The 23,509-nt window shown below is 35.2% G+C and overlaps 1 non-coding gene across 1 annotated transcript; it reads right to left on the bottom strand.

Annotated features, from left to right (window-relative positions):
- Positions 1-22,763: 22,763 nt before the first annotated feature.
- On the bottom strand, positions 22,764-22,871 carry LOC131159052 (small nucleolar RNA R71). The gene has a single exon (XR_009137666.1). It is a non-coding gene; the product is annotated as a small nucleolar RNA R71 (small nucleolar RNA).
- Between the last annotated feature and the right edge of the window lie 638 nt (positions 22,872-23,509).

The following is a 23,509-nucleotide window of genomic DNA, read 5'->3' as shown; positions in this document are numbered from 1 at the left end:
CAATAAGGCAGTAAACTAGTAACTCTGATACCAATTGTTGGGATATGAATCCTGCCCAATATCAAATAACACACACACACAAATAACACACAAGGTTTACGTGGTTTGGCCAATTTAACCCACGTCCACGAGAGATGAGTAACTTCACTATGTATATATGGGTATACAATGAATGAGAAGTAGGATTACAACACACTCAACTCACTCACTTTAGTACACGCTCACAATGCACTCACACTTATTGTGTCTTCACTCACTCTCACTCTCTGTGTACATACAATGGAGGTGAAGCACTCCTTTTATAGGAGGAGATCACTGCAGCCCAATTCCCTCCAAAAATCAATTTCCCTTCTTCGTCAAAAAAGATGAGTGGAGTTTGGTGCAGCCAATTCTGAATTGCAACCATCTTCCTTCCATGTGAGGCCAGCCACCATGTGTAGCAATAATATCATTGCCTTCTAAATGAGGCGGGCTCGAACAATTAGTGTAATAGAAATAAAATTATTATTATTATTTAAATAAATAAATAATATAATATAATATATAAGGATAAGGAGATGTATATACAAAGGATATTATAATAAGGATAAGGATATATATATAATATATTATATAAAAAGTAAAGGGGGTGTGAGAACACCCCCCTCACATTTCAAATTACCCCCTCCTCCATCCTTATCTCTCTCTCCCTCTCCCTTTTTTGTCTTTATTTCCTCTTTCCCACGTAAAGTCTTCCTCCCCTTTACTCTTTTATTTATTTTTTAGGATCATTACACTAATCATGTATATATATTTTTAGGGTCATTACATTCCCCGAACCTGGTAGGGTATGAGGTGCGACTTTATATAAATATTAATAAATATAAATAGTGAAAGTAAATAAAACCTCAAATACATTATACTAGAGTACTAAACAACTTTATTACAACAGTATCTCCAGTATTAAAATTAGCATCTTTAAAATTCCAAAACATTAAAAACATAACTAATTTATCGTAAATAGCTATTTCTAATCTCACCCACGCTTTTGCTGCGCCACTCTTATTTTCGATATGCTCCTCAAGGTATTTGTAATGTATGATAATAATTGGGGTGAAACGATGCTCGGTAATTAAGAAAGATTATTATCAGTGTATGGTTAAGATGAACTTTACAGTGTAAAAATTCATTCAATAATTAATATTTAATACGATAACTGTGAAAAATCCTATTTGAACAATTATAATTCATTCATAAATTATTTTCATTTAAATAACCGTATGCATATATATATATATATATATATATATATATACACTTTACTTTATACTTTTCATTCACATTATCATTTAGCCCTACTAAATGGGGCTCTGTTCACATATATAAATATAGGTATACTTTCCTTTACTGTAAATCATCATGTATACCCTTTAAATATGGTCATGTATAAATATATATATATATATATATATATGCATATTTTTTTTCCTTCAAATCACCATTTAGGTCTATTAAATGACCTTGGTCACATAAAAATATAAATATGTATAAAAAACTCTTTTTGGCCTATAATTTTATATCATGTTTACCTTCATGACTGGGTTGTGCAGTCTAAAAACTAAACTTAGCTAGATGATCGACCAAACTAAATCAAACAACATCATTAATAAGTGTGATTTTCCCTACCAAGTCCTGATTTGACATTCAGGAGAAACTGCCTTTAAGGGATGTGGTATTTTCATTTAAAATAGTGTTTCCAAACTTCATTGCATTTAGATGGATATAACATCAAGAATCCATAATAAATAATTGTTGTCTTTGATATCAAAGGGAACAAATTCAACTTTACTTAGGTTTGACATCTGAATAAATTAACAATGATAAGGCAATTTAGAAAACAAAATGTAAAAAACTGAAATAAAACTAAGATAATAATATAATAGTATTTCCACCCTTCCAAGGTTATAATATTATTTCCATCCTTCCAAGGTACTTAAACATGTTTCTTCAGGAACATTATATTATTTTTCTCAATTTGTACTTTTCAGGAGTATGATTTCAATTTATAATATTAAATTGTGAAATAATTTACCACCTCTTTTAAAGGTTAAATATACTACCTCATTTGGAGTATAAACGTTTCACCTTTTCAAGAGGTCGAATTTAATATCTCTTTGAGAGGTTAAAAATATATCCTCTTCAAGAGGTAAATATTTACCATTTCTTTTAGAGATTAGATATATAACCTATTCAGGAGGTCTATCTCTTCGTGATATTAAATATATAAACGAGAGATTTAAATATATAGTCTCTTCAGGATGATTATCTTACCATCTCTTCTGGAAATTGATGTTCTTTAAACTTTAAAAGACATATTCTCTTATGGAGAATATTATACTCTTATGGAGTAAAACTTACAAGAAATAAATTAAATATGATTTAAAGAAATATCTCAAATAGTTAGAGTCTCGTGGTGATAATGTGTTATAAAAGATGCAAGAAAATAAATAGAGATGAGACAGAAATTTTATGTGGTTCGGCTATACCTACTCCACAGGCAGATGTGATAAAAAGCTTCACTATCTCGGGAGAAATTACAAATGATTTGGAACCGGTCTTATACAAATCTCTTCTCTCTATCCCCCCTATTCTCTCTCTCTCTCTCTTATCTTTTCTATATGTCTACTTCAAGCATGCAATGTGTGTATCAAAATGAGATGGAGAGACCATTATAGGACAATAAGGATAGCAAAGAATTCGTGATGGTGGAAAATGAATGGGTGACAACCATTATTCTTTTATGGTTTTCATAACAATTTTTATCATTTTGAGGATTATCATATTTTTTACCTTTAGTCTTTTAGGAGTAATTAGTCGGTGCACATGTTTTGTGCATGAATAAATTTATTTGAAATAAATTGTTTTTTTAAATATTAAATTTTCTAACCACATCGAATGTTTGCAATTATATTCTTAAATATAGTGAATTTTTTTATAAAAATAAAATCATTGATTTTAAAAAAATAAATTAAATAAAACCTTTGTATTAAAAGGAAAAAAGGATAGAGAAGTAGCTCGTTATCTTGATAGATAAGCTAAGAGTGCCCATGATAGGAGATTTTTGTATTATAGGGGAAAAGGATAGAGAAACAATTTTTATTTCCATACATAAGTTTAGAGTGCTTCTAAACCCTTACCCAAGGGTTTGTGAAATGAAATTGAAGTAGGAAAGGAGTCGGGGAAGGAATGATGTGACGACCTGAAAATTTAACTGCTAAAAATATAAAAATGCTCTGATACCACCTTTAGCGCCCCAACCCACCACGTGGGCCCGGAGTGCTAGTAAAACATATAAGTCTCTCTATACCATAAATACTGCAACTCACTCTAACCAAGGAATCCCAGGTGCACCTGTCATTACTAAAAATAAAACCATACAGGGAAATATACTAAGACATCAAAATACTTTACCAAAGTTCTAACCGTTCCCAAATACATACATACAACTACTTGACTATATAATACAACCCAACAAAATAACAAAATGTAACAGATAGTGGCTCATCAGGTTTGTCTATCACCCCCAAAAGTCTAATCCCTGCCCCATAGTAAGCTAGACACGGTTCCCTGAAGGACTTGAAAAATGATTTGTATAATGGGGTGAGACACTTCTCAATAAGACGGATTATATTATTATCAGCGGGTGGCTAGCATGAGTTCCCGTGTGAATATAAAACTTCTATTATTTAACTGTATATGAAATGACATTTAAACTGTACTATCGACTTAGTATAGCTCATAAATAGTAAATTTGTTCATATATGCATAAAAGATACAACATGGACTATTGAACTAGCGTCGTCATGCTTTCACATACTTACACAAAATGCTTCCCCCCATGACGGGTTGTGCGGCCCGAAGTCTGGACTCAGCATATGGTCGACCAACCATAGCTGAATCAGAAAAGGTAGTAAGTACGATTGTGCCTACCCTTCACTCGGAATTGCATCGAGAAGGGTCACCCATAACTATTTCAGATGAGGCCCCCAGAACTGCCTCGGGGTAGTACTATACCTAGGTCTCCAATCGACTATCTCATATCACACTATCATCCCAGTGTGATTGCACCACCTCCTAAAACTAGCTACGGTACCATGCTCATAATATAACATCACATATCCACAGGGTTCTTAAATTATATATGGCAATTTACGCAATAAAAACTGTATAAAGCATAAGTTGTTCGTAATCCTATAAAATATCTGTCATATTCTGTCTTGGTATAAAACCGGCATATCAAATCTTGGCATCTAACCGTCATATCAAATCTCGGCTTATAGCCGTCACATCATATATCGGCTTATAGCCATCACATTATACTGTGTAATATCCGTTAAAACATTCTGTTCATATATGTCATTTAAAAATTGTTCTCATACCACACAATTTTTATCTGATAAACCATAAATAAAATAAACTGACTGAGAAATATACAAGTTGCTAAAAACAAGGGTATGAGCATCTCCAGGGTTTTATTTAACTCAAACTACATATTTTATTCAAAATAGGAGATGTTTAAACCATTTATATTAGTTTTCCTCAAAAACTTATAAAAGTCAAAACAACCATTTTTATATACCCGATTTGTTCAAAAAAACATATGTATTGTTTCTGTAAACATAAATTGAAATTTAATCGGCCCATATTTCAAAAATAACTAACATAATATAATCCCCTTACCTATTCTTGAAGAAAATGCCTAAAACCTTCGAGACCACTGAAGCCTAACTACACGAATTCGCCGAAGATCGACGACCTACGTGCCGGGAGAAGGGAGAGAGGATGGGAGAGCACTTGCGGAGAGTTCTCGAGGTTAGAGAGAGAGTGAGAATCAAAACCCTAATTTTTATAAAGAGAGAAAGAGAGAGAGGGAGAGAGAGAGAGAGAGAGAGAGAGAGAGAGAGAGAGAGAGAGAGAGAGAGAGAGAGAGAGAGAGCAAATGAAAGTTATGAAGAAATAAACATAACTTAGCCCTTAAGTAACTCTGCTCGCAGGAAAACCATTGACGGTTTTTCTGGGCTTGACAAAATCGTCAACGGTTTGGCCCTTAAACAACTCTCGGTAGTTTACCTGCATGAAAACCGTCGACAATTTTTCTGATCCTCACAAAACTGACGACGGTTTGGTTTTGGCCAAACCCTTTTTCCTCTTTTTCCTTTCTTTTCTCTTTTCTTTTATTTATTTATTTATTTTCTTGGTTCGGGTTACTACATTCTCCCCTCCTTACAAAAATTTCATCCTCAAAATTTACTAACTGATTTCCATCACATCCACAGTATGATTACTGATTTATTGATCCGACTCTATGAAGAGCCGACGGCCACCCACATAACAACCCCGTCCCAAGTTTATTAATTACCCTCACTTATGGCGAAAGAATATCGTAATTACACACAAGATCTCAGGAGATTACAATACCCATACAAAAATCTCCCAAAGACCAACCATATACTAAAACAGTAAACAACTGATAAAGCTAAACAAACCTACTCTAAGCAACCTATATACAAAACCAACACTTACCTACTGTTTTACTTACCTGTCTAGTGCTGAGCCTCTATGAATAGCTGTGGATACTTCTGATGTATTTCTGTCTTTAATTTCCATGAAGTTTCATCTACTGCATGATTACGCCAAAGTACCTTTACTAGCGGAATCCTCTTAATACATAGCTCTTGTTCCTTATAGTCTAGAACTTGAACCGGTATTTCATTATATGCCAAAGTGTCCCTGAGCTCCAAAGACTCGTTATTGATCACATGCGAAGGATCCGGAACGTACTTCCTCAGCATGGACACGTGAAACATGTCGTGAATCCTAGACAATACTGGAGGTAATGCTATTCTGTACGCCACCAGACCAACTCTCTCTAGAATCTCGAATGACCTAATGTATCTAGGGCTTAGCTTCCCCTTTTCTCCAAATCTCGTTACCCCTTTCATCAGAGCAATCCTCAAAAATATCGCATCACCTATCTCGAACTCTAGATCTCGTCGATGCATATCCGCATAACTTTTATGCCGACTCTGTGCTGTCTTAATTCTTTCCCTGATAAGCTGGACCTTCTTAGAGGTCTGCTGCACAAGCTACGGCCCCAAAATTTGCTGCTCACCAACCTCATCCTAGTACAATAGAGATAGGCACCTTTGACCATACAATGCCTCATACGATGTTATCTCGATACTGGCCTGATAACTGTTGTTGTATACGAACTCAACTAATAGCAGATATTTAATCCAACTACCCCCAAAATCCAGTACACACGCCCGCAACATATTCTCCATAATCTGAATGATCCTCTCTGACTGACCATCGGTCTGTGGATGGAAAGCAGTACTGAAAGTAAGTTGAGATCCCAATGCTTCCTGTAGACTCTTCCAAAACAGGGAAGTAAACCGCGAGTCCCTATTTGAAATGATGAACACAGACACCCCGTTCAATCTGATTATCTCCTGCACATAGAGTTCTGCCAGCCTATTCATGGAATAACTGATTTTAACAAGAATGAAATGGGCAGTCTTTGTCAGTCTGTCAACAACTACCCAGATAGCATTTTGTCCATGAAGTGCCGATGGCAATCCTGTGACAAAGTCCATAGAAATGTGCTCCCACTTTCACTTAGGAATGAGAAGTGGTTGCAACGGTCCTGCTGGCCTCCGATGCTCGGCCTTCACCTGTTGACATGGCGGGCACTACTCAACAAAACGAACGATCTCTCTTTTCATGTTAGACCACCAGAAAGATTCCTGCAGATCCCTGTACATCTTTGTGCTCCCTGTATGCATTGTATATAGAAAGCGATTTGCCTTTTCCAGGATAGTTTGTTTAATCTCAGTGTCATTCAGTACACTTATCCTGGTATGAAATCTTAACACCCCGTCGTCTGAGACATTGAAATCTACCTTCAATTCATTTTGTACTCCATTCACAATCTCTACCAACTCTGCATCTTTCGTCTGAGTTGTCCTGATCCTTTCCCATAAGGTTGGTTGCACTACCAGGCTAGCAATGAACACTTGGAGATTTCCTTCCACTAATTCCACACCCAACCTTTCCAGGTTCATCCTGATCCGATGCTGAACTACAACTGTTGAGACTGACACACCCATTGACTTCCAACTCAAAGCATCAACTACCACATTAGCCTTTCCTGGGTGATAACTGATGGTATAGTCATAGTCCTTTATCAACTCAAGTCATCTCCGCTGCCTTATGTTCAACTTCTTCTGAGTGAAAAAATACTTAAGACTCTTGTGCTCAGTAAAGATCTCACACCTTTAACCGTACAGGTAGTGCCTCCAGATTTTTAATGCATAGACTACTGCTGCCAATTCCATGTTATGCGTCAGATAGTTCTTCTCATACTCTTTGAGTTGGCAAGAAGCGTACGCGATAACCTTTCCCTACTGCATTAAGACATACCTGATTCATTTCTAAGATGCGTCACTGTAGATCACAAATCCACCCTCTCCTGATGGAATGCTCAACACTAGGGTAGTAACTAGTCACTACTTCAGTTCCTGAAAACTCTGTTCGCACTCACCGGTTTACTCGAACTTCATGTTCTTCCTCGTAAGTCATGTTAGAGGACTTGATAGTCTAGAAAATCCCATTACAAACCAGCGATAATATCCTGTCTGACTCATGAAACTTCTAACCTCATGCACGTTCTTTGGTCTCGCCCAATCAACTACAGCTTCTATCTTTCTTAGGTCCACTAAAACACCTTCTCTGGATACTACATATCCCAGAAATGGCACTTGCTCCAACTAGAATTGGCATTTCTTGAATTTAGCAAACAACTTGTTTCCTCTGAGTACTTGAAGTACCAACCTTAAATGAGTTGCATGCTCCTCAGGAATCCTCGAATAAACTAGGATGTCATCGATGAATACAACCACGAACTGATCTAAGTACTCGTGAAACACCCTGTTCATCAAGTCCATGAATGTCGCAAGAGCATTGGTCAATCCGAAAGGTATAACCAGAAATTCATAGTGGTCATACCTAGTACGAAAATTCGTCTTTGGTACATCCTCTGATTTAAACCTCACTTGATGATACTCGGATCGCAGATCGATCTTGGAGAAGACCTGTGTGCCCTATAACTGGTTGAACAGATCGTTCATTCGGGGTAACGGGTACTTATTATTTACTGTCACTTTATTAATCTATCTATAGTCGATGCACATCCTCATCCACCCATCCTTTTTCTTTACAAACAACATTGGTGCTCCGTAGGGTGATACGCTAGGTTTGATAAACCCCTTGTCAGGAAGTTCCTGCAGTTGCTCCTTTAACTCCTATAGTTCAACTAGAGCCATTTTGCATGGAGCCTTGGAAATAGACGTTGTTCCTGGAAGTAACTCAATGGCAAATTCCACCTCACGATCAGGACGTAATCCTAGTAAATCCTCTGGAAAAACATCTAAGAATTCCCTTACCACGAGATATCTTTCAACTTAAGTTATTCCCTTGGTGCTTCTTTTACAAACGCTAGGTACCCCTGGCATCCCTTTAGGAGTAACCTCTTTGCTTGAATGACTGAAAGAATCTGTGGTGCAGAGCGCACACACGACCTGACAAATATAAACTCCTGCTCCCCAGGAGGTCAAAACACTACTTCCTTTTTGTGGCAATCAATACTCGCATAGCTGGCTGCTAACTAATCCATCCCCAGAATGATGTCAAAATGATCCACGTTAAAGATAATCAAGTTAGTAGGCATCATTCTCTCCTGAATCTCCACTGGACAGTCCTGGCTCACTTTACTACACACCATCACTAACCCTGTCGATGTGACCACCTTTAACTCGGCATTTAACAATTGTGTTTCTACCCCGCACAATTTAACCAATCCTTGAGACACAAAAGAGTGCATCACACCTGAATCAACACTATTTGAAAGCACATAAATGTTACCTATCACCACATCTACTACATTCTCGGCGTCGCTAGGAGTCAAGGAATACACTCACGCCTGAGCCATATCCATCTAGTAGTTCCTGCGCGGTGCCTAGTTACTTCCCCAATATGGCTGTTGTGGGGGTGTGTTGTTCCATATCGCGCGGCAATCTTGTGCCATATATTCGGGCCAACCACACCGAAAACAACCACCTGATCCTCCCCTGCACTCCCCCAAATGTTTCTTGCCACATATAGGGCAAGCCGAGTGTGACGAGGTACCCTAAAATGCTCCACCGCCCATCTCTCGTCACTAGCCTCCACCATTACCATACCTCCCCCAAGGACCCTGCCTCGCACCCATATGAGAACTAGAAGGCATTAGCCTCTTCTTCGGGTTCTAAACCTCCACATCTCCCTGTAGGCTCGTCTCTACCACAGTGGCCTTATCCACTGGTGTAAAGAAATCCTGCACCTGCAACATAGCCACCTACTTTATAATATCCTGCCTCAAACCCCTCTCGAACTTCCAAGCCTTCGTGAACTCGTCAGGTACCATATAGGGAGCAAAACGTGACAACTCCACAAATCGGGTGGCATACTACTGAACAGTCAATTGTCCTTGAGACAAGTTCAGGAACTTATCTACCTTTGCTTTCCTAACAGAGGCTGAAAAATATCGATAAAAGAAAACCTCTTTGAAGCGGCTCCACATCATCACCACCGGTACCAGTCTCTACTCCTTTAGTAGCTTTATCGCTTCCCACCATCTCTCGGCCTCTCTAATCAGCTTAAACATGGCATAAAGTACCTTTTGCTCATCATTGCATCGCAGTAAAACCAAGATTTTTTTGATTTCCCGAATCCAATTCTCCGCAAGGATCGTATCGGTACTTCCCACGAAGGTAGGAGGCTTTAGGCGAGTGAACTGCTTAATGAAACCTCCCAGTTCAGCAGTGGGACGATCCTGCCCCTGAGAACTCCTCATAACCTCGGCCATAAACTACTGGGTGAAATCCTAGAGCGCCACTGTAGAAGCACTGCCACCCTCATGGGCAGCCCCCTCAGTGCTACTCCCTCTAGCGATAGTGTTACAGTCCCTGGGATCCATCCTGAAGACAGAACCAAAAAGAATTTAGAATTCTAATATCCTAACATGTTTGGGGCAATTACAACACTAAAATGATCACTTTAAATAAATTCCAAATGCCGGCCTAAATCTTCTCCCCTAATTTACGACATACTCTGCCAATTTCATATTCCTGTTCTAGTTTCCAAGTTCCTGCCCTTCCGCTCGGAAACAAAACCATCAATGGATTGCCGTGGTTTTCTGAACCCGTCGACTAATCCAGAAAAACACAAAAGTACCTAAAGAGATTTCTACCTCCAGGCTTACAAAGCAAAACTCAAAATTCCTATTCTACCCATTCCTATCCTCGTCCTACTTGAACCTATACTCTCGTAAGATCATCCGATATCCTATAAACCTAGGCTCTGATACCACTTGTAACAACCCAAAAATTTAACTGCTAAAAATATAAAAAGGCTCTGATACCACCTGTAGCACCCCGACCCACCACGTGGGCCCGGAGTGCTAGTAAAACATATAAGTCTCTCTGAAACCATAAATACTGCAACCCGCTTTAACCAGAGAATCTCGAGTGCACCTGTCATTACTAAAAATAAAACTATACAGTGGAAAATACTAAAACATCAAAACACTTTACCAGATTTCTAACTGTTCCCAAATACATACATACAACTACCTGATTATATAATACAACCCAACAAAATAACAAAATGTAACAGCTGGTGGCTCACTAGCTCTGTCTATCACCCTCAAAAGTCTAATCCATACCCCATAGTAAGATAGGCACAGTTCCCTGAAGGACCTGAAAAATGATTTGTATAATGGGGTGAGACACTTCTCAGTAAGATGGATTATATTATTATCAGTGTGTGGCTAGCACGAGTTTCGTGTGAATATAAAACTTCCATTAGTTAACTGTATATGAAATGACATTTAAATTGTACCGTCGGCTCAATATAGCCCATAAATAGTAAATCTACCCATATATACGTAAAAGCTATAACCTGGACTGCTGAACTAGCGTTGTCACGCTTTCACATACTCATATGACATGCTTCCCCCCATGACGGGTTGTGCAACCTGAAAGTTGGACTCAACATATGGCTAGCCGACCATAGCTGAATCAAAAAAGGTAGTAAGTACGATTGTGCCTACCCTTAACCCATGTGAATTACGGTGTTATCCCGAGAGGGGGGTTGAATTGGGTATTTTAAAAATAGGTCCTTTAAGTTCTAATTTTTGAAATAATAAATTACGAACTTGCAAGCTACTAATTACTACCTCAATCAATTTATTTAATTAATCAACCCAATGAGTAATTTTATGTGTGTCTTTATCAAGCATATAATGCTACCTAATTATTCAATCATGCACCAAAATGTTCAACACATTCACAATATGGTTATGCGGAAATTAAATAGAGGTAAGGGTAAGAGAGATGCAAACTCGATTTTACGAGGTTCGGCCTACCCCAGGCTATGTCCTCACCTTGAGTAACCCACTCAAGGATTCCACTAAATAATTCGCTCCTTTAACTGGGACGAAACTTCCCTTACAACCTACTGCTTATAAGAGGCATAGCTTCCTTCTCAATTTCAGTTAACAACTCGAACTATGTATACAAAATGGAGATTACAATTTCTACAATAACTCAAAAACGCTTCTACACAAAGCTAATGAGTACAATAAAAAACTAATACATACTTATATGATAAAAGTTGAAGCTTAATGTGTTAGTATGATATTCAATGATATTTCTTGAAATAAGTGATGAATGATCGTTATATAAAATATGTAGGACAAAGATGCTTCAATGATCTAATCAACTATACAATTTTTATAAAATTATTTGAATAGCCGGTATAGTTCAGAAATCCAAATCAGATTTATGATATTCACAAAAATTACTTAAACGATTGATTTTCAATAGAGATCAAAACTATAGTCTTTATCAAAATACTTAGTCAATAAATTTTCTCTAGAATATTAAAACAAATAATTTCTTTAAATAATAATTATGCTAAGATGAAATCTTTGAGTAAATAATAAGCTTGATAGTTTTTCAAAGATTTGAACCTTTAACAATGACTTTTCTCAAATAATGATCTTTCACAAAATGTATATATAATTAATAACTCAAGATCAATCTCTCAAATAAAATATTCGAGAATAAGTTTGTAAAGAAAATTTGAGAATAAACAAACAATTAGTTTGATCACCAAACCTCAATACCCAAGTTGTTTGCACAATATTCGTTGGAATGCCTTTTGAAAATCAACGTAACCCAAGCTCAGATTTGATGCGAATGCTTTGAAATCGTAGGCAAGGGCTTAGTAGTGTGTTCAATGCTCTCAAGATATGTGCAAAAGGTTCAAGGCTCCCAAGAATCTTCAAAAAGTGAGGCACTAGAGTTTTTAGGTTACTTTTATAAGTGTTCTCAGCCCTAGATTTAGTCTTGGCCATTGGATCAAATAAAAATAATGGTTTTCGTCCATGTCCGCACTAAATCGCATTTCAGCTTCCCAATCTTCGTCGACGAATGGGTAAGTTCTTCGATGAGTGTATAACACTTATTCGTCAACGAGGCCATGAGTTCGTCGACGAGAGCACTGTTTGAACTTTTTGGGCTCTTGGTATTTGTTCGTCGACAAGACAACACTGTTAATCGACGAGTGGCCTTCATACGTTCATTGACGAGGCCATTGGGTTCGTTGATGAGGCCTCTAAAATTTGCCTCAAAAAATTTCTTTTAACTTAGAACTAATGTAAATGTATTTTTCATGAAATGCATGAGTCCTAAGGTCTATCTAAGGTATATTTGATTTTCAAGTTATATCATATGAAATATTTAAATACATTCAATTCTAAATACCCATTCCCAATGAAGATCTTGATCTTGAAGCTTGCTTCCTCATCCTTTCATTCCTCCAATTCCGTGGATTGCGCCAAGTGATATGTACTTTAAGTTCCTCGTGGCTTCCATACAAGTTCACTGTTCGTGCATTCTAAATCATGATCATGTTCACAAACTCAATTGCACAGGTCAAATACCAAGTGATTTGTCATTATCAAAATAAGATTGGTCTCATAGAGTCAACAACCCGAATTGCATCGAGAAGGGTCACTCGGAACTACTTTGGATGGGGGCCCCGGAACTGCCTCGAGGTAGTACTATATCCAGGTCTCCAATCGACTATCCCGTATCACACTATCATCCCAGTGTGATTGCACCACCTCCCAAAACTAGTTACGGTACCGTACTCATAATATAACATCACATATCCACAGGGTTCTTAAATCATATATGACAAATTTTGCAATAAAAACTATATAAAACATAAGTTGTTCATAATCCTGTAAAATATCTGTCATATTCTGTCTCAGTATAAAACCAGCATATCAAATCTCGGCATCTAGTCATCATAACAAATCTCGGCTTATAGTCGTCACATCACATCTCGGCTTATAGCCATCACATTGTACTGTGTAATATCCATTAAAACATTTTATTTATATATGCCATTTAAAAATTGTTCTCATGCCACACAATTTTTATCTGATAAACCATAAATAAAATAAACTAACTGGGAAATATACAAGTTGCTGAAAATAGGGGTATGAGCATCTCCAGGGTTTTATTTAACTCAAACTACATATTTTATTGAAAATAGGAGATGTCCAAACCATTCACGTTAGTTTTCCCCAAAAACTTATAAAAGTCAAAACAATCATTTCCATATACCCAATTCGTTCAGAAAATCATATATACTGTTTATGTAAAAATAAATTGCAATTTAATCTGTTTATATTTCAAAAATAACTAACATAATATAATCTCCTAATCACCTTTGAAACCACTGAAGCCTAAACGCACGAATCCGCCGAAGATCAATGGCCTAGGTGCAGGGAGAAGGGAGAGAGGACCGGAGTGCACTTACGGAGAGTTTCCAAGGCTAAAGAGAGAGTGAGAATCAAAACCCTAATTTTTAGAGAGAGAGAGAGAGAGAGAGGGCAAATGAAAGTTATGAAGAAATAAACATAACTTAACCCTTAAGTAACTCTGCCCACAAGAAAACCGTCGACGGTTTGACCCTTAAACAGCTCTCGGTAGTTTTCCTGCAGGAAAACCTTCGACGGTTTTTCTAATCCTCACGAAACCGACGATGGTTTGGTCCTAGCCAAACCTTTTTTTCTTTTTTTCCTTTCCTTTCTCTTTTTTTTTATTTCTTTATTTTCTTGGTTCAGGTTACTACAAACGAAATCAAGATAGGAATGAAATTACTTTTGAAATACAATTGGTTAGTTACATAGAATGACTGTAGAAATTCAGCTTTCAATTTCTTGCTAACATTTGAAATTTTTCAATAACTTTTATAGTCATATAAAAAATTAACTTTTTATTTATTTATAAAAACCCCTAATGCATAATTTTTTAATTTTATATTATTTTATTTTACAATAGTGAATTTTATTAGTGTTAATATTATTTTTTATTGTTGTTATTATTATTTTTTGTTTTTTATACTAATCATTGTCCTTAAAAATAATAATAATTATTTTTACGATTTATTATTATTATTATTATTTTTTGTTGTTATTATTATTATAGTAATAAATATTATTGCCATTGTAACTTTTTTAGTTATTATGATTCTTTTTTTGCCATTTTTAGAATAATTATTGTCCTAAAAATAATAAATATTATTTTTTCATTTTTATTGTCATCGTTCATTGTTGTTCTCATTATCTTGATAGTACTAAATATTATTATTTTTTTTGTTATTGTTATTGTAATTGTTATTTGTTTTTATTGTCTTAATAATAATAATAATAACAATTAATATTATTGTTTTTTTTTGTTTAACTATTTTTTTTATTTTAGTGTTTATTGTTAGTGTAAAAATATAATTTATTAATTTTGATTTTTTATTATTGTTGTTCTTGTTGTTATTTTATTTTAATAGTAATAAATATTATTATTTGTTGTTATTATTATTATTGTAATTATAGCTAGTTATTGTTTTTATAGTAGTAAAACAATTAATAATATTATTTTTTGTTGTTCCTGTTTGATTATTATTACTTTAATCATTTTCCTGATAGTGATTATTATTAGTGTGATTATTATTTTTATTGTTGTTATTACTATTTTTTATTATCGTTACACTAATTATTATCCTTAAAATAATTATTATTGTGACGACCTGATTTTTCTACCATTATTTTTTTTCCTGACAAACAACAATAATTAATCAATATCACAAACATCTCTCATACCATATGTCGATATGACCCGACCCGAAGTGGGGTACCAAGTGATCAATCCATCCAAAATCACAATACTCATGTAGCGAAATATATATCATAACCGAGCCCAGTATACAATACAAACAAAATACAATACAATACCAGAGTGCCACCCATCTATATATACACATATACAACTCCAAGAATCCACCCAGATGTACTAGTGAATTTCACAAATCACATTTCCCAACTCAAAACACTTACCTTGTCTATCAAGGTACCAGCTCCCCTCTATCTTGGAGCTCTCTCTACTGATCTGTCATGATCTCCTGAAATATTTAGATTATGGGTGAGACACCTCTCAGTAAGACGAAAAAAATTATTGACAGTGTGTGGCACATGAATTTTGATATATTATACACATCCATTTAAATAAGTATATCAGTTGGGAAAAGTATACAAATATGTACTCATAATCATATATGTATGTAAAACATATTTTCAAAAGCTTTCATATCATTTTCATAATCATATACATATATTTTCATTTTTGTAAATCTTATTCATGTGCTTTCAAATCTCATATCATATACATACTCATTTATTCTCATTTCATTTACATACTTTCTCATTCCTTATAATCATGTTCATATTCTTTCATGTTCCATATTCATATTCACATTTCCTTGCCTATGGGTGTCCTCCAGCATATAGCACGTCACGTCTGTAACCCAAGGCTGTTCATTTCTTATATTAATTTTACATTCTTTCATTTCTCATATTCATATTCACATTTTCTAGCCTATGCGTATCCACTTGCCTATAGCACAACGCGTTTGTAACCTACGACTGTTCATTTTACTTTTCACTTTACATAACATTTCCTAACTCATGAGCATCCACCAGTATATAATACGTGTTGTGTCTGTAGCTCATGGCTGCCCTGAGATATTCACATCGTCATGTATTCACCTTACATGACCGGGTTGTGCGGCTTGAAGGCTGGACCTAATCGCGATTGGCCTATCCGATTAGATCAAAACAAGGAACGCGTCTATAGTACGATTGGCCTACCCAATCCTGGTCCGGACTCCAGGGGGCAACACTATCCTTCTCACTAGCCCAATTGACTATCTCGCCACACTCTTTACTAGACGTGTGGTTGCACTAAAACAATGCTAGCAACGGTACCATGCTCTATATACTATGGTCCATCGGGGTTCTCATTTTCACATTTCTGTATTCACACTTCATTATGCTTGACAATCTCATCATATTAGTAATATTTTCATCATTTTCTGTTTCATCTTCATCATATCAGTACACATTTCATCTCATATCAGTATATAACTCAATTCAATATTTTTGTATAAAATATCTCTGTACAATCATATTATTATATCACGCATATCATCCTTTCAGTAAGACATATCTATATAAACATATATGTATATCACCATTCATCATCATTTTCCCAGTAAAACATATCTATGTTCACATTTTATCATATCTCTGCAAAAACCATATCTATATAAATCTCATATCTAAACAAAACATATTAGAGTTTCTCATATATTCATATTCATATAAAATGATCAGTATATCTCATATTATCATTTTTGTATAAAAACATAATCATATAATACATATACACATTCCATTTCATCAAGTTCCCATTATAAAACAGTCATTTCATTATTCCTCATGCCACACAGTTTTTAACTGATAATCATAATATATTATTCACAGGGAAAATATCCATACCTTAATTTCCAAAACTACTTACCATATTCGCATTTCACATATTTTAATCAATCATTTAATTTCTAAAAAAAAACTATTGTTATAATTTATTCCCCTCACCTGGCTTACTCAGATGCTTGCTAAAATCCATAATTTCACACCAGCGGTGTTTGGAGCTCAAAATCCTGAAATCACATTTCCCCATTTTAATCAACTCAACCCCTAGAATTACAATTATCTTAATATTCCTAGGCTCACACGCTCCCATTAACCTGTTAAATTCTAAAAACAAGGGTTCGATCCACTTTCCATATTCAAATTTAATTCCAATCATATTTAAAAATACCAATATGATCAAATCCCTGCAGTTTAATCTAATTCCAAGATATTCTCAAAAAATCTGATATAATCAAATACTCTAATTTAATAATCACATATTATAATTTAACCGGTTGAATTTCTAAAATAATTGACATAATTTATACTCCTCACCTTAGCCTTGGAGTGGTGCTTAGGATCCCAAATAAAAAATTTGCTCCAATTAACATGACGAGGATATTACATAGGACCCTGTGGTGGTGTTCGATCGTCAATTTGGTTGGAGATTTGAGAGAAATTGAAAAGAGAGAGAGAGAGAGAGAGAGATTATTTTATCCAAGGAATGGTGCCTATGACGCTCTTATGACAAATCCACTCTTGTTAAAATGTCGATGGCGGAGAATGAAACCTAGGGGTATTTTTCCGTTCTCCGATCGGCGCACATTTGGCCAAGAAAATTGAGAAAATAGAGTGAGTTGACGGAGGAGAGAGAGAGAGACGGTAGCTTCTGCCTCTGAAATTTCAATTTTGATTTGGGAATGCTTACTAAGGAAGCATCCTATTCCTCTAATAAAAATATATATTGATATATCTAATATAAATTATTATATACATACATATATATATATAATAATCATATTATTTAATTAAATTAATTCAATTTAATAATGTTTAATTAATTAATCTAGTTTAATATTCATTAATTAATTAATTAATAATAAATTTTTCACATTTCCCTGCATAAAATTTTCTGGGGTGTTATATTCTCTCATCCTTATAAAAAATTTCATCCTCGAAATTTGTTAACCAACACTAAGGAGGTCTATATACAGACTAACCAAGCAACCAACTAAACCGCCATGGTTACCTGACTAGAGTTGGCCCTCGTTAAATAATTGTGGGTACCTCCACTGTAAAATGCTTCGTCCAATGTCATTCTAATACTGACCTGATAGCAATTATTATAAGTGAACTCCACCAGTGGCAAGTGCTAAATCTAGTTGTCTCCAAAATCTAACACACAAGCTCAAAGCATATATTCTAATATTTGGATAGTCCTCTTTGTTTGTCCAATGGTTTGGGGGTGAAATATTGTGCTGAACGCCAATTGAGAACCCATGGCCCTCTGCAGACTCCTTCAAAACTGAGATGTAAACCGTGGGTCTCGGTCTGAAACTATGGACACTAGCACGCCATGGAGTCTAACTATCTTCTGTATATACAACTCTGCCAGTCTGCTCATTTAATTATAATAGGAAGGAAATGGGCAGTCTTCATAAAATGGTCTACGATTACCCAGATGGCATCCTGTCCATGCAATGTCGATGATAATCCTATGACAAAATCCATCGATATATGCTCCCACTTCCATTTGGGGATGTGAAGTAGTTGTAATGATCCTGTCGGCCTCTGATGCTTAACTTTCACCTACTAACATGTCAAACATTGTTCTTCATAGTCAGCTATCTCTTTCTTCATGTTGCTCCACCTAAATGACTCCTAAAGATCTCTATACATTTTAATGCTTTCTGGGTGCATTGTATAAAGGGATCGATGAGCTTCCTCCAAGATAATCCTCTTAATCTCAGGGTTAGTAGGTACACACAGTTTGGTGCGGAACCTCGAGACTCCATCATCTGAAATACTAAACCCTGCTCCTTGTCCATTCTGCACTTTATCCATAAACTTTACTAACTCTGCATCACTCCTCTGAGCAACTTTAATTCTTTCCTACAAGGTGGACTGTAATACTAGATTAGTGATGAACGTCTGGTGATTACCCTCTACAAGCTCCTCCTCAAGTCTTTCCAGATCCATTCTAATATGAAGTTGCACCACCACTATTGATACTGTTGATTCCACTAGTTTTTGGCTCAAAGCATTAGCTACCACATTAGCTTTTCCCGGGTGGTAACTAATGGTGTAGTCGTAATTTTTTATTAGTTCCAACCATCTTCTTTACCTCGTGTTTAATTATTTCTATGTGAAGAAGTATTCTCAGACTCTTATGATCGGTGAAAATCTAACACCTACCCCCATATAAATAGTGTCTCCAAATTTTCAGCGCATAGACCATCGTTGCTAACTCCAGATCATGGGTAGGATAATTTTTTTCATATTCTTTCAGTTGTCGATAGGCATATGCTACAACTCTCCCCTGCTGCATCAGAACACATCCGAGCCCTTTGTGTGACACATCACTGTAAATTATGAAAAAAAATTAAAAAAGAATTAATTAATAAATTAAAATTATTAATCAATTAATTAGTTAAACATTATTAAATTAATGTATTAAATAAACAAATAAATGGAATAGTAAAAAAAATTAAATTAAAGTAAAATTATTTATTAGTAATTAATTAGTTAAACATTATTAACTTGAATTAATTAAGTTAAGTAAAATGGTGATTATATATATATATATATATATATATATATATATATATAAATATAAGTATATGATATAAGTTAAGTTAAAGTAAGTAAAAAAAAAGGATAAGGAAGCCTGAGCTTCCTGCGAATTGCAGAGAAAGAGAGAGAGCTCCGCGCTCTCTCTCAGTTGTCCACTACTCCGTCTCCTCTCTCTCTCCCTTTATTTCTCGATGGATATTCGACTGATCAGGAAACAAAATGTGTCGTTGGATTCCTAAATCCGCCACCGACATTTCTACTAGAGCTTTGTCGTGAGACGCGTAGGTACCATTCCTGGGGTAAGGCAATCTTCCCCCAATTTCTCAATTTCTCGTTAAATCTGCTGTTAAATTGACGATCAGACACCACCACGGGGTCCTAGTTGTGATCGTCGTCATTTTGACATAAGTGAATTTCCAATTGGGGTTTTCTAGACCCCACTCCAAAGCGAGAGTGAGATTTGAGAAATTTGGCAAATTTGTTATATTTAAGGGTATAACTGTTTATTTGGTATTTAAGGGCCTAGAAAATATTAAAATAGTATTTTATTTAGGATTAATTTAATGAAATTAGGATTTTTGATTCAGAGCTCGAGTGAGCGCCGTAGGTATTTTTGGGGGTCCCTGTTGGTGTAGTTCAAGAAACTAGGTAAGGGGAAATTATATATTAATTGAATTTTATGAAATTAAAGGTAACAAATTACGTTACATTATATGTATGTTTTGGTGTGAATTATAAAATGCCAACCATATAAAATTATGTTTTTTGAGCCTAAGACTGCTTATATAGCTATGTACATGTGAAAGTAAACGAATGAAAGTGAAAAGTAATTTATGAGGAATTATGTAAGAAATGAAATGTATTTTCAGCATATAAATGTTAAATGTGAGTTAGCCTATTTTACAGGAATATGTATAAATTTTACTACTAAATTGTGTGGCATGAGTAAGTGTAAATTCTATGCAAATATATGTTAAATGTATAAGATGCAGGCTAAGTAAGTAAAGCATGGAGAATAAAATATGATATGGACCATGTTGCTTGTGTGTGTTAAATGCAACCATGTAAATGTAAGACAACGGAAAGACAGTCATGTTAGCAGATTCTAGCACACTTCTGTGTAGACTAACTAATGACAGTTAAAAGAAGTTGTAGACTAATTGATGATGGCTAAAGACCAGTTGTAGTACGAAGGAAAAAAAGGAAAATGCAATGTAATGGCAATGAAATGATAAAGGAATGAAATGTGAAATGTGAACGATATGAATGGAAAGAGTCACTTAAAGTAAAATGTAATGCTATGTTTAAGTTACGAACAAGAATGGATGTGAATGATTTAATAATGGCAAAAAGAATAATGTAATATGTTATTAGAAGTATTTAGGCTATTAGAACATGTTACGATTGGGCGAGGCATACTCTTTGCCCGAGGGTTTGCTGAGTAAGGCGAGTGCACTAGTAACTTCAAATGTAGCAGTAGTTGCATAACGCACTAGGGCAGAGGGAACCTACTTGTATGGGCAGGTAGATTTCCCTATCCTTGGGGCCTTCGCTGGTAAACCTTTGTTTGAACTGTGTGAGTATGAGATCAATTTAATACTTGAGGGCTTACTGAGCAAGGTAAGTGCCCTAGTATGCTTCAATTGTGACCTTCGGGTTGTCAAATGTGTCAGAGCAGATGGGTGCTACTTGTATGGGCGGGTAATCACCCCTATCCTTGGGTAATCTCGTGGGTTAAATATTTTGCATGTGATTGATTAGGTTCAGAGAATGATTTCAAAAATTATGTTAACGATTTTCAAATGTTAAATAATATGTTGTTATATAAACTCATGTTAACCACACACTGTTTTAATATATTGTTTCTTCCCTTACTGAGATGTATCTCACCCGAATATAAATGTATTTTTTTTTAGGACCTCGTTGAGATCGAGCTTAGAGAGCTCAAGGTTTTATAGCATTTTTGAGAGATATAAGAAGAAAAAAAAGGGTATAAACATTTTAATGATGTTTTTGTGAATGCACACATTTTATGTTTTATGTTTTAAGTCTTCTAGATATTATGAATGGTTGTGAAACATACTGGTATTGTGAATACTGAATATTTTTGGGAGATATGTGTATATATAGGAATACAGGTGGATGCATGGTTTATTATGGTGTGTAAATAGATTTAGAAAACTCTGGTATTATATTTATTGGAAGATTATAGTTATGTTTTCCGCTGCATAAATGATATTAGAATGTGGATTATCAGGTAAATGAATGGATTAGTAGCACTCTGGGCCCATGTATAAGGTCGGGGCGTTACAAATTTAGCCACAAACTCTCAAAGATCTAGAATAACGAATCTGAATTATATTTAGTAAAATCTTCTTTTTCTTATTTTATTTGGGATTTACATGAAGTTTGGAATTAAATTGCATTCCTTGAGGAGACGATCTAGTCCTTGGGTTAATTATTACACGACTGAACTCCTATATTTGGGATAACTTCCGAACTGCTCATTTTAGAGTGAGTCAAGTTTTTGGCGTTGTTGCCAGAGAATGCCAGATTTAGTTTCAAATTAGTGTTTTTCCCTTTTATTCTGCTTTTCTTCATGAAATTTTTTTTAAATATATATATATATATATATATATATAGCTGCACCTGTACCACACAATCTTATGAATTTTTTGTAGCCTACATGCACCACTGCACCATCTTACACTGTTTTACCTAATGACTCACTTAATTTCATGATTCAGCGTAGGAGGACATCATTGATACCTCAGTTCTACGAGACGAAATCTGAGTGTTCTTATCAGCATTTGACTGAGTTTGAGTTGACTTGCAATACTTTTTTTCCTAGTACTAGAACTCATGAATTTACTAGACTTCGTTTATTTACTTCTTCTTTGAAGCATAAGGCGGAGATGTGGTTTAATTCTCTGAGACCTCACTCTATCTCTACTTGGGCTGATATGGAACATGAATTTCTGCATAAGTTTTGTCCCTCACAGAGAATTCGATTTTTGTAGGAACAGATCATTCAGTTTATACAGAAGGGTGATGAGACTTTTCGGGCTTGCTGGGAGAGGTTCAAGGATCTGATAAATATTTGTCCACATCACGGGTTTGAATGATGGAGGTTAGTCTTATTTGTATACAACTCTTACTCCTGATTGCAGACAATTTGTCCAGACTATGTGCAATGGAGAACTCTTCAGCAAAGAACCGGATTAGGCACTATCATTCTTTGATTACTTAACTAAAAGTGTCTGACAATGGAATACACGATACGATCAGGCACCAATGGCAGTACAACCTATCAGTGCAATCAGTGGTGGAAGTGAATATGAGCCAACATATTATCCATATGCTCCTCCACATCAGTATCCTCCACAGCAGGTCTATCAGAGCTACACACTTTCAGGATTTCAATCTAATGAAGCTCCTGTTCCACCGGCGACATCTTTTGAGGATAGCATGACATAAATGGCTAATGCTGTAAAAACCCCAAAAAGAGATATAAAAGATTAGTGGATTGATTTCCAAAAAAAATTAATTAATTAATACGATTTAAAAGAAAAAAAATTAATTAAAATTTATTTTTATTTTATTAATAAAATATATTATTATTAATATTAATTAAATATTATTATTATTGTTATTATTATTATTATTATCTCCTGAAGCTAGCTTAAAGAAGCTTCAGGAGACCTTTTTATATAAAAAAAAATTCATTCATTCATTCATTCATTCTTCTTCTTCTTC

The sequence above is a fragment of the Malania oleifera genome, chromosome 6 (genome assembly GCF_029873635.1).
Source record: "Malania oleifera isolate guangnan ecotype guangnan chromosome 6, ASM2987363v1, whole genome shotgun sequence".
NCBI classification, from domain to species: domain Eukaryota; kingdom Viridiplantae; phylum Streptophyta; class Magnoliopsida; order Santalales; family Ximeniaceae; genus Malania; species Malania oleifera.
Note: the sequence above shows the minus strand (reverse complement) of the source record. Positions and strands in the feature narration are given on the sequence as shown.